Consider the following 21346-nt stretch of genomic DNA (forward strand, 5'->3'; position numbering starts at 1 on the left):
GGGTATAAGGAGGTTCAATGAAATCTCTATGGTCTCTAGATGAGCCTCAGAGTCCTTTGGTTCCTTAGAGGGAAGCTCCTTATTGACCACTGGACGTCCCAGGAGGTCTTCCTCATTGGGATTCACGTCCTCTCCTCTCTTCACAGGTTCGGCCATGGTGCTTATGTCAATGGCCTTGCACTCTCCTTTTGGATTCTCTTCTGTATTGCTTGGGAGAGTACTTGGAGGGATTTTAGTGATCCTTTTACTCAGCTGGCCCACTTGTGCTTCCAAATTTCTAATAGAAGACCTGGTTTCATTCATGAAACTCACAGTGGCCTTAGATAGATCAGAGACTAGATTTGCTAAATTAGAAGCATTTTGTTCAGAGTTCTCTGTCTGTTGCTGAGTGGATGATGGAAAAGATTTATTATTGTTAAACCTGTTTCTTCCACCATTATTAAAGCCTTGTTGAGGCTTTTGATCCTTCCATGAGAAATTGGGGTGATTTCTCCATGATGAGTTATAGGTGTTTCCATAAGGTTCACCTAAGTAATTTACCTCTGCTATTGCAGGGTTCTCAGGATCATAAGCTTCTTCTGCATAAGAAGCCTCTTGAATACTGTTGGATGCAGCTTGCATTCCATGCAGACTCTGAGAGATCATATTGACTTGCTGAGTCAATATTTTATTTTGAGCCAATATGGCATTCAGAGTATCAACTTCAAGAACTCCCTTCTTCATAGGCGTCCCATTATTCACAGGATTCCTTTCAGAAGTGTACATGAACTGGTTATTAGCAACCATGTCAATGAATTCTTGAGCTTCTGCAGGCGTTTTCTTTAGGTGAATGGATCCACCTGCAGAAGTGTCCAGTGACATCTTTGATAGCTCAGATAAACCATCATAGAATATATCCAGGATGGTCCATTCTGAAAGCATGTCAGAAGGACACTTTTTGGTCAACTGTTTGTATCTTTCCCAAGCTTTATAGAAGGATTCACCTTCTTTCTGTCTGAAGGTTTGAACATCAGCTCTAAGCTTGCTCAGCTTTTGAGGAGGAAAGTACCTGGCTAAGAAAGTCGTGACTAGCTTATCCCAAGAGTTCAGGCTGTCTTTGGGTTGAGAATCCAACCATAATCTAGCTCTGTCTCTTACAGCAAAAGGGAAAAGCATGAGCCTGTAGACTTCAGGATCTACTCCATTAGTCTTAACAGTATCACATATCTGCAAGAATTCAGTTAAGAACTGAAAAGGATCTTCAGATGGAAGTCCATGAAACTTGCAGTTCTGCTGCATCAAAGAAACTAATTGAGGTTTTAGCTCAAAGTTGTTTACTCCAATGGCAGGAATGGAGATGCTTCTTCCATGTAAATTGGAATTAGGTGCAGTAAAGTCACCAAGCATCTTCCTTACATTATTATTATTTTCGGCTGCCATCTCCTCTTCCTGTTCGAAAATTTCTGAAAGGTTATCTCTGGATTGTTGTATTTTAGCTTCTCTTAATTTTCTCTTCAGAGTCCTTTCAGGTTCTGGATCTGCTTCCACAAGAATGTTCTTATCCTTGCTCCTGCTCATATGACAAAGAAGAGGGCACAGAAAAATAATAATAATAATAGAGATCCTTTATACCACAGTATAGGGATCCCTGTGTGAGTAGAAGAGGGGGAGACAAAGAATGTAATATAATGGAAGAAACACAACTGTGAGGATGGCAGAGATGTGAGATGAGATGTTAGGATATGAATGAATAAATAGAATAAGATGGGGGAGGGATAATTTTCGAAAATTATTTTGAAAAAGAGTTAGTGATTTTCGAAAATGGTTTTTGAAAATTGTTAGTATTTTTTCGAAAAATTTTTTTAAAATTAAAAATAAAAATAAGAATAATTAGTTAATTAAAAAGAAATTTTTGAAAAAAAGGGAAGATATTTTCGAAAATTAGAGAGAGAGAGTTAGTTAGGTAGTTTTGAAAAAGTTAAGAAACAAACAAAAAGTTAGTTAGTTAGTTGAAACAAATTTTGAAAAGATAAGAAGTTAGGAAGTTAGAAAAGATATTTTGAAAAGATATTTTTGAAAAAGATAAGATAAGAAGATTTTTTGAAAAGATATGATTGAAATTAGTTTTGAAAAAGATTTGATTTTTAAAATCACAATTAATGACTTGATTCATAAGAAATCACAAGATATGATTCTAGAACTTAAAGTTTGAATCTTTCTTAACAAGCAAGTAACAAACTTCAAATTTTTGAATCAAAACATTAATTGATTATGTTATTTTCAAAAATTTGATATAAAAATAAGAAAAATATTTTTAGAATTTTCGAAAATAACTAAGAAATTTGAAAAAGATTTGATTTTTGAAAAAGATTTTGAAAAAGATAAGATTTTCAAATTGAAAATTTGATTTGACTCATAAGAAACAACTTGATTTTAAAAATTTTTGAAAAAGTCAACTCAAATTTTCGAATTTGATGAGAGAAAAAGGGAAAGATATTTTTTTGATTTTTGAATTTTTATGATGCAAGGGAAAAACAAGAAAAATGATGCAATGCATGAAATTTTTAGATCAAAACAATGAATGCATGCATGAATGATATGAGTGTCAAGATGAATACCAAGAACACTTTGAATGTCAAGAAGAACATCAAGAACATATTTTTGAAAAATTTTTTATGCAAAGAAAACATGTAAGACACCAAACTTAGAATTCTTTAATGCTTAGGCACTAAGAATTCAAGAATGCATATGATAAACATGAAAAGACACAAAACAAAAAATCATCAAGATCAAACAAGAAGACTTACCAAGAACAACTTGAAGATCGTGAAGAACACTATGAATGCATGAAATTTTCGAAAAATGCAAGATGCATATGCAAGTGACACCAAACTTATGATATGACTCAAGACTCAAACAAGAAACACAAAAATATTTTTGATTTTTATGATTTTCTAATTTTTTTGGATTTTTATTTTATATTTTTCGAAAAATTCTTTTGAAAAAGAAAATAAGGATTCCAAAATTTTTTTAATTTGAATTCCAGGAATCTTATGCTCTAAAGCTCCAATCAAAGGGTCAGGCATGGCTTAATAGCCAGCCAAGCTTTAGTATATAACTCAGACATGACACGCCTGACATACTCATTCCCAAAGGAATTAGACATGGCTTTACAGCCAGCCAAGCTTCACATGCTTTATGAAACACTAGAATTCATTCTTAAAAAATTTTGAATAAAAATATATTTTTTCGAAAACAGGTGAGAAAATTTTGAAATATTTTTGAAAATTTTTTGAAAAGAAGACAAAAAGAAAATTACCTAATCTGAGCAACAGGATGAACCGTCAGTTGTCCATACTCAAACAATCCCCGGCAACGGCGCCAAAAACTTGGTGCACGAAATTGTGATGTCCAGGCTCGAATAATCCCTGGCAACGTGAGCAACTTGGTACGCGTAATCGTGATTACACTTTAATAATGTAAAATTCATGGCTCTTTCTTTCCCTGGCGATGGCGCCAAGAACATGGTGCCAATACCATGGTTCACAACTTCGATACAACTAACCAGCAAGAGCACTGGGTCGTCCAAGTAATACCTTACGTGAGTAAGGGTCGAATCCCACGGAGATTGTTGGTATGAAGCAAGCTATGGTCACCTTGCAAATCTCAGTTAGGCAGATATAAATTGATAATGATGTTTTTGAATACTAAATAATAGAATAGGGATAGAGATACTTATGTAAATCATTGGTGAGAGTTTCAGATAAGCGTATGGAGATGCTTTCATTCCTCTGAACCTCTGCTTTCCTGCTATCTTCATCCAATCAGTCTTACTCCTTTCCATGGCTGGCTTTATGCAAGGGCATCACCGTTGTCAGTGGCTACATCCCCTCCTCTCAGTGAATAATATGCTCACGCACCCTGTCACGGCACGGCTATTCATCTGTCGGTTCCCGATCATGTTGGAATAGGATTCACCCTCCTTTTGCGTCTGTCACTAACGCCCAGCACTCGCGAGTTTGAAGCTCGTCACAGTCATTCAATCATTGAATCCTACTCGGAATACCACAGACAAGGTTTAGACTTTCCGGATTTTCTTGAATGCCGCCATCATTCTAGCTTACGCCACGAAGATTCTGGTTAGGAGATCTAAGAGATATTCATTCTAGCTTATTTCATGTAGAATGGAAGTGTTTGTCAGGCACGTGTTCATAGGGGAGAATGGTGATGAGCGTCACACATAATCATCACCTTCATCATGTTCTTGCGTGCGAATGGATATCTTAGAAGCGAAATAAGATGAATTGAATAGAAAACAGTAGTACTTTGCATTAATCTTTGAGGAACAGCAGAGCTCCACACCTTAATCTATGGAGTGTAGAAACTCTACCGTTAAAAATACATAAGTGAAAGTCCAGGCATGGCCGAGAGGCCAGCCCTCTGATCTAAGAACCAGATGTCCAAAGATGGTTTACACTGATCAAAGATGCCTCATACAATAGTAAAAGGTCCTATTTATAATAAACTAGCTACTAGGGTTTACATGAGTAAGTATTTGATGCATAAATCCACTTCCTGGGCCCACTTGGTGTGTGTTTGGGCTGAGCTTGAGTGTTGTACGTGTAGAGGTCCTTCTTGGAGTTGAACGCCAGTTTTTGTGCCAGTTTCGGCGTTCAACTCTGGTTTTGGCTCCTTTTCTGGCGCTGGACGCCAGATTTAGGTACAAAGCTGGTGTTGAACGCCAGTTTACGTCGTCGATTCCTGACCAAAGTATGGACTATTATACATTTCTGGAAAGCCCTAGATGTCTACTTTCCAATGCAATTGGAAGCGCGCCATTTCGAGTTCTGTAGCTCCAGAAAATCCACTTTGAGTGCAGGGAGGTCAGAATCCAACAGCATCAGCAGTCCTTCTTCAATCTCTGAATCTGATTTCTGCTCAAGTCCCTCAATTTCAGCCAGAAAATACCTGAAATCACAAAAAAACACACAAACTCATAGTAAAGTCCAGAAATGTGAATTTAACATAAAAACTAATGAAAACATCCCTAAAAGTAACTAGATCCTACTAAAAACATACTAAAAACAATGTCAAAAAGCGTATAAATTATCCACTCATCAGTACTTGTATGTATTTTAGTTTGAAAAGAAGAAAAAAAATGATGATGAGAAAAGCAAAAGAAACAAAAACATATATATATATATATATATATATATATATATATATATATATAAAAGAAAAAAATATAGAAAAGGAAAGACAAAAAGAATTGCAAAAAAAAGGGGACAAAATGCCCCAAAGCAAGGTTCAATAAAAGTCAATGCATATGGGTGGTGATAAAAAAAAAAGGGGGAGAATGCATGAGTGTGTGGAAAAGTGAAGAATAGGTAGTTAGGTTTGTTTAGAATTGTATAGGTTGTCATAGGTTAGGTGGGTAGTTTAAGTTAATCAAAGATTCAAATCTCAAGCCCACTTGACCATATGCATCCTACCTTGACGCTAACCCCATTACAGCCTATGGGAAGTCCTCATGATATCTGTATGCATGCATGAAATAATTGTTGATTGTTAGATGAAAAACAAATCTTGAAAAACATGATTAGGGGAGAATTGAGTGAATCAACCCCATACACTTGAGCGACTAGAGTGGATACACATCCGGTGAGGGTTCGATTGCTCAATTACATGTTTCCACCCATGATCATCTTTTCTTGCAAGTTTGTAAAATCTTTCAATGATTCAATTCAATTTTGGGTTTGATTTGACTGCTATGGCATTAGCCCTTGTACTTAAATGTGTTTTCCTGGAAGTTGACTTGTTTTGACCAAGTGGATGCATTCATATAGATAGATTGCATTTAGTTAGTTTGCATTGAATAAATGTTGATGTCCCTTTGCTTCTTTCTTGATTTTAGCATGAGGAAATGCTTAGTTTAAGTGTGGGGAGATTTGATAAACCCCAATTTTGTGATTTATCTTGTGCTTATTTTGGGGGATTTTGTCACCTTTTCTCGCATTTATTCACTGAAATAGCATAGTTTTGTAATTCTCCCTTGAATTTTGCTTAAGTATAAAAACATGCTTTTTAAGCCCTAAATTGGTGATTTTAATTCACTTTAATTCCATTCGATGCCTTGATGTGTTTGATGAGTGAATTCAGGTCCCTAAGGCAAGTATTGGATGGAAGAAATGAGGTGAAAAGCATACAAAAAGGGAGAATGTATGAAGAAACAAAGATTGGGAATGCTCCAAAGGACGCGCACACGCACCAGGCGCATACGCGTAAAAGTGGTTTCGCCAATAGACGCGCACGCGTACACGCCGCGCCCGCGCGGGTTGAGAATTTGCCAATCGATGCGCACGCGCCGATACTCTCACGTGGCCCACTTGAAAGCAAAATGCTGGGGGCAATTTTTGAGCTGCCCATGCCCAAATCCAACTTGTTTCTGAGTGTATTTCATGCAGAATTGAAGTCCAAGCAAAGGGGGAGCAATTGTTTGGTAGTATAGCATCATGTAGGTTAGTTTCTAGAGAGAGAAGCTCCCTCTTCTCTCTAGAAATAGGTTAGGTTAATCTCTCTTAGATTTAGGTTCAATTACATCTTTTCATCTTGTTTCTTTTATGAATTTTTGCTTCTACTCTTTCATTCTCTTGATTTGTAATGTTAATTTCCCTTTTTATTCTCTCTTTTATGTTCATGGATGCTTATGTTGGATTTAGATCTCTTTTAATAAAATTTAATGTTTGATGTTCTTTTAATTGTTGAATTGAGTTGTGAATTTACTTTTCTTGCAATTGGTAGTTGGTAGTTTTATTATTCTTGCATTTTTACTATGCTTTCCTTTTATGCGTTCCAAGTGTTTGACAAAATGCTTGGTTGGATCTTAGTGTAGAATTTTTGTGCTCTTGGCTTGGGAAGGTAACTTAGGAACTCTTGAGTCGCTAATGTCCAAGTGATCAACGATTGGGAGCCATTAACGCTAGATCTCACCAATTGATTATGTGTAGAACTAGGACTTATGGACTTGGATTGATATAGCTCACTTGACTTTCCTCTACTATTAGTTAGGGGTTAACTTATTGGGATTGATCCTTGCCAATTATCATGTTGTGGTTAGTGATTAGGATAGAGATCTTTGACCACCAAACCTTGCCAAGACCTTTTTAGTTGTTAGTTTGTTTTCATTGTCATTTACATTTCATGTCTCTTATCCCAAAAACCCCAAAACATACCTCCATAACTAATAACAAGGCACTTTATTGTAATTTCTAGGGAGAACGACATACCCGAGGTTCAATACTTCGGTTTATAAATTTAGGGGTCTGTACTAGTGACAAACACAATTTTTGCATGAAAGGGCTATTGTTGGTTTAGAAACTATACTTTACAACGAGATTTCATTTGAGAATTCTAAACCACACAAAAGTCCCGTTCATCAGAAATCTCGGGTCGTTCACCCTATGATGCAATTGGAAGTGTTACTTTTTCAGTTGTGAGGGCAAAGGGGGTTTGCAAATCAAAGAACAAAAGATTAAAAGAACTAAGCAAAAAAAGAACTTAGAGATGATCAAAATTATAGTTAATGCAATTAAAGAGAAGATGAGATCAAAACTAGTGAAAATGCTATAAATGCAATAAAGAGCCTTGACTTGGGAATAAGAGGATCCAAGGAATCCTATCATCGCCATAACCACAACTATGATAATTATGATGAGTCAATCTCGCCTAGTTAACCCCTAACATCGAGGAGTAAGTCAAGCAAGCATAATTGACCTTATTCCATAAGTCCTAGCTAACTTACCAAACTAGTTGATAAAAAGCTAGCGTCAACGAAAACAAGAGTCAACTAACTACCCAAGAATTACCATTAAATGTCAGACATTATGACTCTAGTATCCTAAGATCTCAATTCCCAAGCCAAAGTGTGAAAATCTACTCAAAACTCATAATTGGCATTTTCACAAACACCTTGTGTGTATAAAAGTAAAACATGAAAAATTGTAAGGGAAAATGGAAAACTATAACCAACAATTCACAAAATCAAATATAAACAAGCAATCAAACATAAAGAGAGCATAAAGCATTAAATTCATCAATCAAAACTTTAAGAAACTCAAAATTGCAAATATGAACAAAGTAACTTGAACCAAAGGAAATTGAAAGCAAAAGTGCTATAATTAAAGAGGAAATTGAGAGTACTTACAATTAAAGAAGCAAAATCCAAAAGAAAAGCTTGCTATAAAATGCTACATGAAGATGGAAGTGAAACCCTAGAAGAGCAATTTTTACACTACTCCTACTCCTACTATATGAAACTATGAAAAATAAAATCTAAGTCCTAATGAAAGCTTATGTCTTGATATGTGTTGATATCCCCTTCATATAGCACTTCAATTCAGCATTGGAGCTTCCAAAACTGGGCCAAAGGCCCCCAAATTGCGCAGCACGTGTTTCATTAATGAAATCACGTGTTGGGTCCTGTGCGTACGCACAGACATGTGCGTACGTGCAATTTGCTATTTTGGCTCCTGTGCGTAGGCACAGGTACTTGTGTGTACGCACAAATACAAATTTCCTCTTGTGCGCATGCACGCAAGCTTGTGCGCACGCACACTTATCTGTGTGTGCTTTTCCTTGTTTTCTTCATGTGTTCTCCCTTGTACATGCTTTCTTCCACTTTTGCCTAGCCAATCTTGCCAAAATGACCTGAAATCACTCACAAAACATATCACGGCATCGAATGACATAAAAGTGGAATTAAAATCACCAATTTAAGCACAAAAATGCATGTTTTCACATTTAAGTCCAAATTAGGGATCAAACACAAAAGTATGCTATTTTGGTGCCTAAGTGTGAGTTTATGTGATGAAATCCATCCAAATCAAGCTAAAATATATCAGAAAATATAGACTCATTAGGCGTGATTGAGGATATGATTGTTAGGGTTGGACCCTTTGCATTCCCCACGGATTTTTTGGTGCTGGAAATGGACGAGCACAAGAGTGCGTCCCTTACCTAGGAAGACCCTTCCTAGCCACATGACGGACCCTCATTGACATTCAGAAAGGGGAAGTAACCCTAAGAGTCAATGAGTATTGATATCATTAATTCCCTGGTGGAAGAAGTGAACATGGTTGAGAGGCTCGAAGAAGAGCTGAACGACATCTTTTATGATGCCCAGCTTGATTTAGAGGAGCCAGAAGAAATGAAGGAGCCTTTGAAAACTCCTAAGGGAGAGCATAAGCCTCCTAAACTCGAGCTCAAGCCATTACCATCATCCTTAAAATATGTATTTCTAGGAGATGAGGATACTTATCTTGAGATTATAAGTTCTGTCTTAGAACCACAGGAAGAAAAGGCACTAATCCAAGTGCTAAAGACACACAAGACAGCTCTTGGGTGGACAATAAGTGACCTTAAGGGCATTAGCCCAACCCGATGCATGCACAAGATCCTGCTAGAAGATGACGCTAAACCAGTGGTGCAACCACAAAGGCGACTGAATCCAGCCATGAAGGAGGTGGTGCAAAAGAAACTCACAAAATTATGGCAGGCTGAGACTATTTATCCCATTTCTGATAGCCTCTGGGTAAGCCCTGTCCAAGTTGTTCCAAAAAAGGGAGGCATGACAGTGGTTCATAATATAAAGAATGAACTGATTCCCACAAGAACAGTTACAGGGTGGCGTATGTGTATTGACTATAGGAGGCTCAATAACTCCACTAGAAAGGATTATTTTCCTTTGCCATTTATAGATCAAATGTAGGAGAGACATGCGGGTCATGCATTCTACTACTTTTTGGATGGCTATTCAGGCTATAATCAAATTGCAGTGGATCCTTAGGACCAAGAAAAGATAGCATTTACATGCCCTTATGGCGTGTTTGTTTATAGGAGAATGCCATTTGGCCTGTCCAATGCACCTGCAACCTTTCAGAGGTGCATGCTCTCCATTTTCTCTGATATGGTGGAAAAATTCCTTGAAGTGTTCATGGATGACTTCTCCATTTTTTGGGACTCATTTGACTCATGCCTTGACCATCTGGCCCTAGTTCTCAAATGATGCCAAGAGACAAATCTGGCTTTAAATTAAAAAAAATGCCACTTTATAGTGATTGAACGAATTGTTCTGGGGCATCGGATTTCGAACAAGGGAATCGAAGTGGATCAAGTTAAGGTGGAGGTAATTGAGCGACTACCACCACCTACTAATGTTAAGGCAATCAGAAGTTTCTTAGGACATGTGATAAACCCCAATTTTGTGGTTTATATTGTGTAGAATTAGAGGGGTTTTGTCAATATTTTTCACACTTATTCACAAGAATTGCATGGTTTTGTGTTCTCTTCCTAATATTGCTTCATGATGGAAAATATGCTTCTTTTGCCTTAGACTTGCTATATTTTGATCCTCTTTTATTACCACTCGATGCCGTGATGTGTTTGTTGAGTGATTTCAGAATTTATAGGGCAAGAATGGCCTAGAAGAGAGAAAGAAAGCATGCAAAAGTAGAAGGAACATGAAGATTTGGATTTTGGGAATTTCAGCATGGGCACGCACGAGCACCTCGCGCGCGCGCGTGGGTGCGGACAGCTGGAAGCAGTGCGCTAAGATGGGCGCATCCGCGCGGATTAGTGAAATCCACACTGACACGCATGCGTACATGGCGCGCACGCGTGGATCGCAAAATCAATCGGCGCGAACGCGTGCATGGCGCGTACGCGCGACAAGCTGCGCGTGACCCCATTAAAGGAAATCGTTCCTGGCGATTTCTGAGGCTCAACAGGCCCAAATTCAAGCTGGTTCTGCATGGAAAAGACCCAAGGATGCTAGGGGAAAGGGGGATCATTCATTCACACCTAGACATAATTTTTAGCTAGTTTTTGGTTTTTGTTCTTCTAGAGAGAGAAACCCTTGTTCTTCTCTAGATCTAGTTTGAATTGATCTTCCCTTGTTGAATTCTGAATTGGATCTTATTAATTACTAGTTTTAATTACTTAATTTGAATTCCTTAGTATAATTTTGTTTAGATCTTGTGTTAGATTTATGTTTTCTTGTCACTTGTCATTTTCTACCCATTTTGTGAATTTTATGGATCTTGAATTGTTGATGTTACATTGATGATTTTCATGATTAATTGTGTTGTTTGAGTGAATTTACATTGATAATTGTTAGTGGGTACTTGTTAATTTCAATTTAATTGCAATTTGAATATGTCTTTTAGTAATGCTTACCATGTGTTTGATGAAATGTTTCCTTTGATTATGGAGTAGTTCTCTTTACTCTTGGCCTAGGCTAAGGAAATTGGGTAAACTTGAGTCATTGGGTCTAATGAATTTGATGATTTGGGAACCCTTAGTGGTCAACTTGATAACCATTGACACTAGCCTACTACTAAGTCAATTAGTGGCTAGGTTGGACCTTATGGGTTGATGTTGACCAAACCATTTAATATACTTCAAGTATAGAAGTAAAATTAATGAGTTTGGTTCCTCATAATTGTCAGGATACGGTTATTAGACAAGGATGGTGACCCCAATTCCCATGCTTAGCCAAGAGTTGCTTTTATTATTCTTATTTGAAAACCCAAAAATCCTAATTGCTTTGTCTTAGTTATAGTTATTTGTTTAGTTTTAGAGTAGAATTATATCGGATGTTATCTTATTATTTTGGAATTGCTCACATCTTGCTTTAGTCACTTGAATTAGTTTCTTGTACTTCAAGATTACTTGCTTGTTAGGACTCTTAGTTTAATTCCTTGCTCATGACTTGCAACCCCAAATTTCTAACCAATGTTGATGCTCATGTTTGCTCATTCCTTGTGAGACGATCCGAGGTTTGAATACTTCGGTTATTTTTATTGGGGTTGAACTTGTGACAAACAATTCCTTTGAAATTTGATCGAGAGTTATTAGTTGGTTTGGAACTATTCTTACAACGAAGTTCTATTTCTATTAAGAGAGATTCTAGACCGATAATAACCCTCGCCTATCAACATGCAGGTTTCTATAGGAGGTTCATAAAGGATTTTTCCAAAATTGTAAAACCCCTATGCAACTTATTAGCTATTGACACCCTATTTATTTTTGACCAAGAGTGCCTGCATGCCTTTGAAACTCTGAAGGCTAAGCTTATCACTGCACTTGTCATTTCTGCACCCAATTGGGACTTACAATTCAAACTAATGTGTGATGCCAGTGACCATGCCATTAACGCAGTTCTGGGGCTGAGACATGACAAGCTTCTGCATGTCATTTATTATGCCAGTCGTGTTCTAAATGACGCACAAAAGAAGTATACTACCATGGAGAAGGAATTGCTTTTAGTGGTTTACGCCATTGACAAGTTCAGATCCAATTTAATAGGATCTAAGGTTATCTACACTGACCATGATGCTCTCAAATATCTACTCACCAAGAAGGATTCTAAGCCATGACTAATAAGATGGGTACTACTCCTGCAAGAGTTTGATATAGAGATCAAAGACAGGAAAAGGTCAGAAAATCAAGTGGCTGACCACTTGTCTCGGATTGAACCAGTAGCAGGGACATCTCCTCCCTCTACTGAGGTGTCTGAAACCTTCCCAGATGAGCAACTCTTTGCCATCCGGACGACACCCTGGTTCATAGACAATGCGAATTACAAGGCTATAAGGTTTATCCCCAAAGAATACAGTAGGCAGCAAGCTCAAAAACTCATTCATGATGCAAGATACTACTTGTGGGATGGACCATATCTCTTTAAAAGATGTTCGGATGGTATACTCCGCCGTTGCGTGTCTGAAGAAGAGGCACATAAAATCCTATGCCATTTCCATAGCTCCAACTATGGAGGACACTTTGGAGGTGAGCGAACAGCCACAAAGGTTCTCCAAAGTGGTTTCTACTGGCCCACACTCTTTACAGATTCCTGAGAGTTTATCCATCACTGTGATAGTTGCCAAAGAGCTAGCAATCTCCCTCATGGTCACGATATGCCTTAGCAAAGAATCCTAAAGATTGAGCTGTTTGATGTATGGGGTATAAACTTCATGGGACCCTTTCCACCTTCAAACTCAAACACCTATATCCTTGTGGTAGTGGATTATGTGTCTAAAAGAGTTGAGGCAGTCGCATCACCCACGAATTACACTAGAGCGATGATGAAGTTCCTCCAGAAGAACATATTCAATAGGTTTGGTGTCCCTCGGACACTAATCAGTGATGGAGGAACTCATTTCTGCAACAAACAGTTTGACTCTATTCTAAACCGATATGGAGTTCGCCATAAAGTGGCAACCCCATATCATCCACAGATAAATGGGAAAGCTGAAGTCTCAAATAGAGAACTGAAGAGAATCCTGGAAACGACGGTGAGCAACTTTATAAAGGATTGGGTAAGAAAGCTTGATGATGCTCTCTAACCGTATAGAACAGCTTTTAAGACCCCTATAGGAACGTCACCATATCATTTGTTATGTGGAAAGGCATGCCACCTGCCAGCGGAGCTGGAACACAAGGTCTACTGGGCAACCAAACTCCTAAACCTTGATGCAAAAACAGTAGGAGAGAAACGGTTGCTCCAGCTAAATGAGTTGGATGAATTCTGACTTGCTGCATTTGAAAATGCAAAAATTTATAAAGAAAGAGCCAAGAAGTGGCATGACAGAAAGATATCTTCCAGAGTCTTTGAACCTGGATAGAAAGTTCTACTCTTCAATTCTACACTAAAGCTCTTCCCAGAAAAGCTCAAGTAATATTGGATAGGACCTTTCCTAATCACTAATGTATCACCCTATGGTCATATAGAACTTCAGAGTAACCACTCTGATAAAAGATTTACTGTTAATGGCCAGAGAGTGAAACATTACTTGGGTGGTGAAGTTGAGCATGAGAAATCTACCCTGTTGCTGACATGAGCGCAGTAAAGTCCAACTAAACGACAATAAAGAAGCTCTTGTTGGGAGGTAACCCAAAGATTAGTAGCATATTATTGTTTTCAGTTTCTTTAAATTGTTCTCATTTAATCTAGTATTCTTAAAATTTCAAGTATTTTTCATAGTCACTTTGCTTTCTAATATTTATGATCATGTGTACCTCCTAGAATAGAGACAGCAATATTCAGAGTTAAAAACAGAGCACCCTGGGGACAGCACCTTGCTGGCATTGAACGCCAGACAAGAGGGAAGGATGGGTGTTGAACGGCATAGAGAAGCAGCAAGACTGGCGTTGAACACTAGCCAGGGAGTACTGGCTGGGCGTTCAACGCCCTGAAAGGGATGCCAAGTTGGCGTTGAACGCCGGCCAGGGAGCACTGGCTGGGCGTTCAATGCCCTGAAGGGGGAAGAAAGCTAGTGTTGAACGCCAGCCAAGGAGTGTTGGTTGGGCATTCAATGCCCAAAAAGGACTGGCAAGTTGGCATTTAACGCCAGCCATGGGATACTGTCTGGGTGTTCAACACCCAGGAGGAGCATAAAGTTGGCGTTGAACGCTAGAATGGGAGTATTCTGGGCGTTCAACGCCCAGCAAAGGTTAGGGGGAGTTTCATCTTTTTCAAAACATATCTTCTCCAAATCTTATCTTTTTAATCATATCTTTTAAATAAGATTCTTTCAACCATCCTCTTTCAATTTCAAATTCCTTTCAATTTTAAAATCTTTTCAAATATTTTTTCAAAAATTTCATATCTTTTGCAATTCTTTTCGAAATCCTTTGTTAAACTTTCAAATATTTTCCATATCATTAATAACCTCTACCTTATCTTTTTTTTTATCTTTTTTATCTTTTTCATATCTTTAATACTCTAATAATTTTAAAACTTATCTTTTACCAAAATTTGACTCATATCTTCAATATCTTTTTTCAAATTTTGAAACCCACCCTATCCCTCCCTATATATACCAACCGAACCCCCTTGCTCATCCATCTTCCATTTGAATTCTTCTCTTCCTCTTCGTCTTTTTTCTTTTCTTTTTTTCTCAGGGACGAGCAAACCTTTTAATTTTGGTGAGAAAAGAGCCTTGCCTTCTCATTCCTTTCGAATTTTATGGCTCCAAAAAGTGGAAAATCCACTTCAAGAAGCAAGAAAGAAGACAACCCAATAGCTGTTTTCAAACCTTTCAGATTCTACACTAAGCAGCATGAAGAACATTATTACAAAATAATGTGCAAGAGCATAGTAATCCCGGAGGCCATATTCGAATTAAAAGAAGATGAGTACCTGGAGATCCAAGAGCAAATTCAAAAGAGAGGTTGGGAAACCCTGGCCGACCCTATGACCAATGTTGGATTAACAATGGTCCATGAATTCTATGCAAATCTGTAGATGACAGATAAGCAAAAGAAAGATAGACAAGGGTTCCATAATTTTTGCACCATGGTCCGGGAAAAGACTCTCTATTTTCATCTTGACAAGGTGAGAGAGATCTTTAAATTACCTCCACAAAGGGATGATCCAGAATCCTTTAATAGGAGGGTGGTAGCTAATCCTAAGCTGGATTAGATTCTAGAAGACATATGTCTACCTGGAACTCAGTGGATTAATAACACAAACAGTCATCCAAATCAACTGAGAAGATTGGATCTCAGACCAGTTGCTAGGGGTTGGCTGTATTTCATTAGGCGTTCCATACTCCCTACTAGCAACCACTCTGAAGTCACCATCAGAAGGGCTGTGATGATTCACTGCATCATGATGGGGAATGAGGTGGAGGTCCACCAATTAATCCCCATTGAGCTGTACAAGGTTGCAAATAGGATATCAGCTCAAGCTAAATTGGCCTACCCAAACCTTATCTTTTGCTTATGCAAAGAGGCTGGAGTCCTAATTAACAGAGACTCATGTGTCCCAGCAGATAGCCCAATCACCAAGGAAGTGATGGAAAGCGCCAGACTACTAGATGATCATCCTAAAAGGTAGACACCTGAGCCTCTTCAAACACAAGGATCCCTCCAATTGAATATTGGACCCAGCTGGAAGTATCTGTTGCACAATTACAAACCACCTTAGATCAATTAAGAGAGGAGCAAAAAGACCAGACTAGCATGCTTTGAAAACTAGTCAAGGAACAAGAGAAGCGAGGGCATGAACTAGAAGAGCTAAAGCGTCAGAAATTATCCCCTGAAGAGCCTAACACTAACCATGATTAAGGTGGTTGAGTTCCACCTCCCTATTTCTGTGCCAATTTTAATTATTGTTTCTTATGTTTAGGTTTACATGATCACTAGTAGCATTCAAGTTTTTTTTTTTAAGTTTCTATCTTTCAATTTAAGAATTGCATAAGCATTATTAGGATTTAAGTTTCTATTTTCCGTTTTCACCAATCAGGTATAAAATATTCCTCTTACCATCTCATTGAACTTGAATAAAATTTCATTTTTTTTGAAGCAGTAAGAATGCATAAATTTCTAGTTAGAATAGTTCAATTATTTGATGTGGTGGCATTGCTTTTATTTTCTGAATGCATGAATGAACATTTCATGTTTGATGTTGGAGTTAAGAATGTTGGCTCTTGAAAGAATGATGAAAAAGGAGAAGTATTATTGGTAATCTGAAAAATCCAAAATTTGATTCTTGAAGCAAGAAAAAAATAGCAAAAAGAAAGAAAAAAATAGAGAGAAGCAAAAGAAAAAGAAAAAGCCAATAGCTCTTTAAACAAAAAAGGCAAGAGCAAGGATCCAAGGCTTTGAGCATCAATAGTTATGAGGGCCTAAAAGAAACAAAATCTTGGCCTAAATAGTTTAAATGAGTTGCTTCCCTAACTATATGCTTGTGGTGAGAAGGTGTCAAGTGAAAAGCTTGAGACTAAGCAGTTAAAGTCATGATCCAAAGCAAAAGAGTGTGCTTAAGAACTCTGGACACCACTGGTTGGGAATTCTAGCAAAGCTGAATCACAATCCTAAAGGGTTCACCCAGTTAAGTGTCTGTGGCATTTATGTATCCGGTGATAATACTGAAAAACAAAGCGCTTAGGTTCATGGCCAAGACTCAAAAGAAGCTGAGCTTCAATGGAAAGTGAGATGCCACTTATTCTGAGTTTCAAGGGAAAGTGAGATGCCAAAACTATTCAGAAGTGAATAGCCACTAGTCCCGCTCATCTAATTGAAAACTGAGCTTCATTGAAAACTCTGAGATTTATTGTATCCTTCTCTTCTTTTAATCCTACTTTGTTTTTTTGGTTGCTTGGGGACAAGCAACAGTTTAAGTTTGGTGTTCTAATGAGCGGATATTTTATACGCCTTTTTGGCATCATTTTCATATAGTTTTTGTTGTGTTTTGTTTAAGTTTTATTATATTTTCATTGGTTTTAGTACAAAATTCACATTTTTTTATTCTACTATGAGTTTGTGTGTTTTATGATGATTTCAGGTATTTTCTGGTTGAAATTGAAGAGCTTTGGAAAAATCTGATTTAGAGACAGAGAAAGGACTGCAGATGCTGTCAGATTCTGACCTTCATGCACTCGAAGGAGCATTTCTGGATCTACAGAAGTCCAAATGGTGCACTCTCAATGGCTATGACAGCTAACATCCAGGGGCTTTCCAGCAATATGTAGTAGTCCATACTTTATTGTGGAAATGAAGGCCTAAAACTGGCGTTCAACGCTAGCTTCCAACCTCATTCCTGGCGTTGGACGCCCAAATAGGAGCAGCTGGTGCCAAACGCCCAAAAAGGAGTCTAAAGCTGGCGTCCAATGCCCCAGAGGGAGTACCAACTCGTGGCTTCACCCCAAGCTTAGCCCAAACACTCAACTTAGGTGGGCCCAAGGATGGATTTCGCACCTTTAGTTTATTCTATAATATTTTTGTACTTCTTAGTTATTAGATTAGTATATATAGAACAAGGATCACCCTTGTTCAGAACCTTATGCCATATTTTCGAATACATTACAACTTTCTATAAGCTATGAGTCATTAACCTCCTAGGTTAAAGTTAGGAGCTCTGCTGATTCTTATGGATTAATAATATCATCGTTATATTTCAATCTATGCTTGATTCCATTCTAAGATGTATCTTCGTTCTTCATCCTAATGAATTGGGAGTGTAACTTGAGCATCATACCTATTCTACATGGGTTCTTGTGAGTCTTTGATTGGATAGTACTAAACCACAAGCTTGATTATACATCTCTTAGATGGCAAATCCACGACTTTGTTGTGGACTTGGAGACATCAGTTCAGCCGAGGTACGGGGTGATTAGGGCCTTTGTGGTATAAACTAGAATCAGAAAGCAGCATTCTCTGATGCAAAAGTTCTGACCTTGTCTGTGGCGCTTTGAGTATGATCACCAAGGGAATGGACTACAGGAGCTTCACCCGCGTTCAGATTGGATGACCATTGACCTAGCGTTTGATCTGAAGTAGAGGAGATTAATGACCACTGACCTGGCATTAATCACTTATAGCCTGCCATGGAATGAATCATCAGAAGTTGAAGTAGACGGTGATAAAAGTTGATCCAGAAGAAGGAAGCATCTCTGAAGCCTCAACCGTTCTCTTATCAATTGATTTCACATCTATCCAGTAATACTTTATTTATTCTATTTTTATGCGCTTTTTCACAATAACTATCTTTTCTATCCGTCTGTCTAAGATCTACAAGATAGTCATTGCTTGTTCAAACCAATCACCTGAGGTATTACTTGGACGACCCGGTGCACTTGCCGGTCTATCTATGCAAATATTGCGGAGTCAATTTCGTGCACCACCCCTCAGTGCCATCAAAGGAGCCAGGCTTTAAGGTTGGGTGCCAGGTTTGGTTGTCTCCTAGGCGTCCTCCAGCTAGCACTAGGCTTCAAATTCCTGAAGCCATGTGCCAGCTTTGTGTTTCTTCCCCTTGGAGTGCACTTTGTTTATCCTTGCTCGTTTCTATTATCCTGATTACTTTAAAAACTAATCTTGAAAATATAATAATCCTAAAACAACTACAAACATATGATTAGTTATAAAAATTTTATTAAAAACATAAGATCTTTGTATTAAACCTAAGAGATCTACTTAAAAAGTTTATGAAAAAATCATTAAAGATGTCAAGGCATCAATAAACCAACCTAAAATATTATTATTTACACATTAATTATATAAATATAACTCATGCCTACTTAAAATTAACAAATTAATGAGAAATGATAATAACACTAAAAATAATATTAACTAAACAAAAAAAGCTCTGAATAAGAGAAAATAATAAACTTACATAATCGTGATGTTCCAAATGATTAATAATATGTTTTGTCCCCAATATATAATCATATACCATTTTGTAAATACACACTTATAAATTTTATAAATGTAAAACTACTTTTAATCACTCTCAAATAAACACTCTCACCAAGGAGTTATAGCTCTAATACCATAGTCTCCCCATACTCATCTAAGAGGTCGGAGTTATAGCTCTAATACCATAGTCTCCCAATACTCATCTAAGAGGTCGTGGGTTCGAGTTTCCCTATCTTCGGTAAAAAATAAATAAATAAATAAACACTCTCACAATAATCTCAACATGCATCTCTCTCTCTTCTTCAAATACAATCCTCATTTTTCTTCTCCAAAATAAAGTGAAGTAGACTTCTCCCAGCCCCATTTTATAAAGCCAAAGGGCCAAAGACAATTTGTGTTGCTTGTTTCCTATGTGTGTCCTATCTCCTACATGCAGACATGGCTAGCACACATGATGACATGTTATCTTAAACAATTTTTAGGATTCTTTCTTATTTATTTTCTTAAGTTTTTAATTAAATTTCTTATGATTTCTGATAGAATTTAATAAATAATTAAATATTTAGAGTTGGGATAGAATTTTTATATTTTCAGAAGTTTTAGACTTAAAAAGTAGCAAGAATCAACGCTTTCTCACAAAGAAAGCACAAAGGAAATAAAAGTGCGGCCAAAGGGAAGGAAACTAGAGCCCAAAACACATATGTCTGGCGTACATCATGTCCACTAACCCTGACCTCTTCACACCCCAGCAGTCATAACTTGAGCTACAGGGGTCCAAATGAGGCGGTTCCAGTTGTGTTGGAAAGCTAACGTCCAAAACTTCAGAATAATATTGATAAACCCATATTTTATGATATATTTTGTGCTCAATTTAGGTTATTTATTCAATCCTTCACTCACTTATTCATATAAATTGCATGGTTTTACTTTCCCTTCCTTATTGTGTGATGTATGTGAAAAACATGTTTCTTATGCTTTAAAAATAATTATTTTAGTTACCCTTTATTTCCATTCGATGCCGTGATTCGTGTGTTGAGTTGTTTCAGATCCTCATAGGCAGGAATGACTTAAAGGATGGAAAAAAACATACAAAAATGAAAGAAAAAGCATAAAACGGAGTTTTTGAAGAAACTTGTAGCGACGCGATCGCGTGGACGACGTGGTCGCATGCCAGCGCAAAATGGCAGTGACGCGACCGCGTGATTGACGCGATCAAGCGCCTTAAGCGAAACGCATATGACGCGGACGCATGACTGAAGCGACCGCGTGACAAGGAAAACTCCAGATGACGCGACCGCGTGACCCACGCGGACGCGTGACAGAGGCCACGTACCAGAAATTACAGAAAACACTCCCAGCGATTTCTGAAGCCCTTTTTGGCCCAAATCCAAGTCTAGAAGGCACAGATCAGAGGTTATGAAGTGGTGGAATGCATCCATTCAAAGGGGAGTCTCCAATTATTCACTATTCATGATTTAGATGTAGTTTTTAGGGAGAGGTTCTCTCCTCTCTCTTTTAGGATTTAGAATTAGGATTTCTTTTGCTTTCAGGATTATCTCTTTTTATCAGGTTCAATGTTCCTTTTTAATTACTTATTTTCTCAATTTAATTTATGAATTCTTCTATGTTACAGATTATTCTTTGAATTAATGTTATTTGAGGTATTTCAGTTTATGATTGCTTTCTTTTATTTATATTACGGTTGCTTCCAATCTGAAGACATTTTTATTCAAGTGGATTTAAATTTTCCCTTTTGGTCTTGGTTAAGAAATCAGTAACTCAGGAGTTATCAAACTCAACATGACTGATAATTGTTATATTTACTAATTGAATTGAACTTCAATAATCCCAATCTTTCCTTAGGGATTAACTAGGATTTGAAGATCAAAGTAATTAGTCACTTGACCTTTCTTTGCTTTAAGTAAAGGCTAACTAAGTGGAATTAAGATTCAATCTTCATCATCATTGATAAGGATAACTAGGATAGGACTTCTAATTTCTCATACCTTGCCAAAGGTTTATTTTACAGTAATTTATTTATTTCACCTGCCATTTAAATTACTTGTTCCTCATCTTCAAAACCCCAATTTACAATCTTCATAACCAATAATAAGAACATACTTCCCTGCAGTTCCTTGAGAAGACGACCCGAGGTTTAAATACTTCGGTTATC

The 21346-nt window shown here is 37.5% G+C and overlaps 1 non-coding gene across 1 annotated transcript; it reads left to right on the forward strand.

Moving 5' to 3' along the window:
- Positions 1-915: 915 nt before the first annotated feature.
- LOC148571128 (small nucleolar RNA R71) lies at positions 916-1023 on the forward strand. The gene has a single exon (XR_015908522.1). It is a non-coding gene; the product is annotated as a small nucleolar RNA R71 (small nucleolar RNA).
- The last annotated feature ends 20323 nt before the right edge of the window (positions 1024-21346 follow it).

This window comes from Arachis ipaensis, chromosome B3 (genome assembly GCF_059453495.1).
Source record: "Arachis ipaensis isolate K30076 ecotype BB chromosome B3, ASM5945349v1, whole genome shotgun sequence".
Taxonomy (NCBI): Eukaryota; Viridiplantae; Streptophyta; class Magnoliopsida; order Fabales; family Fabaceae; genus Arachis; species Arachis ipaensis.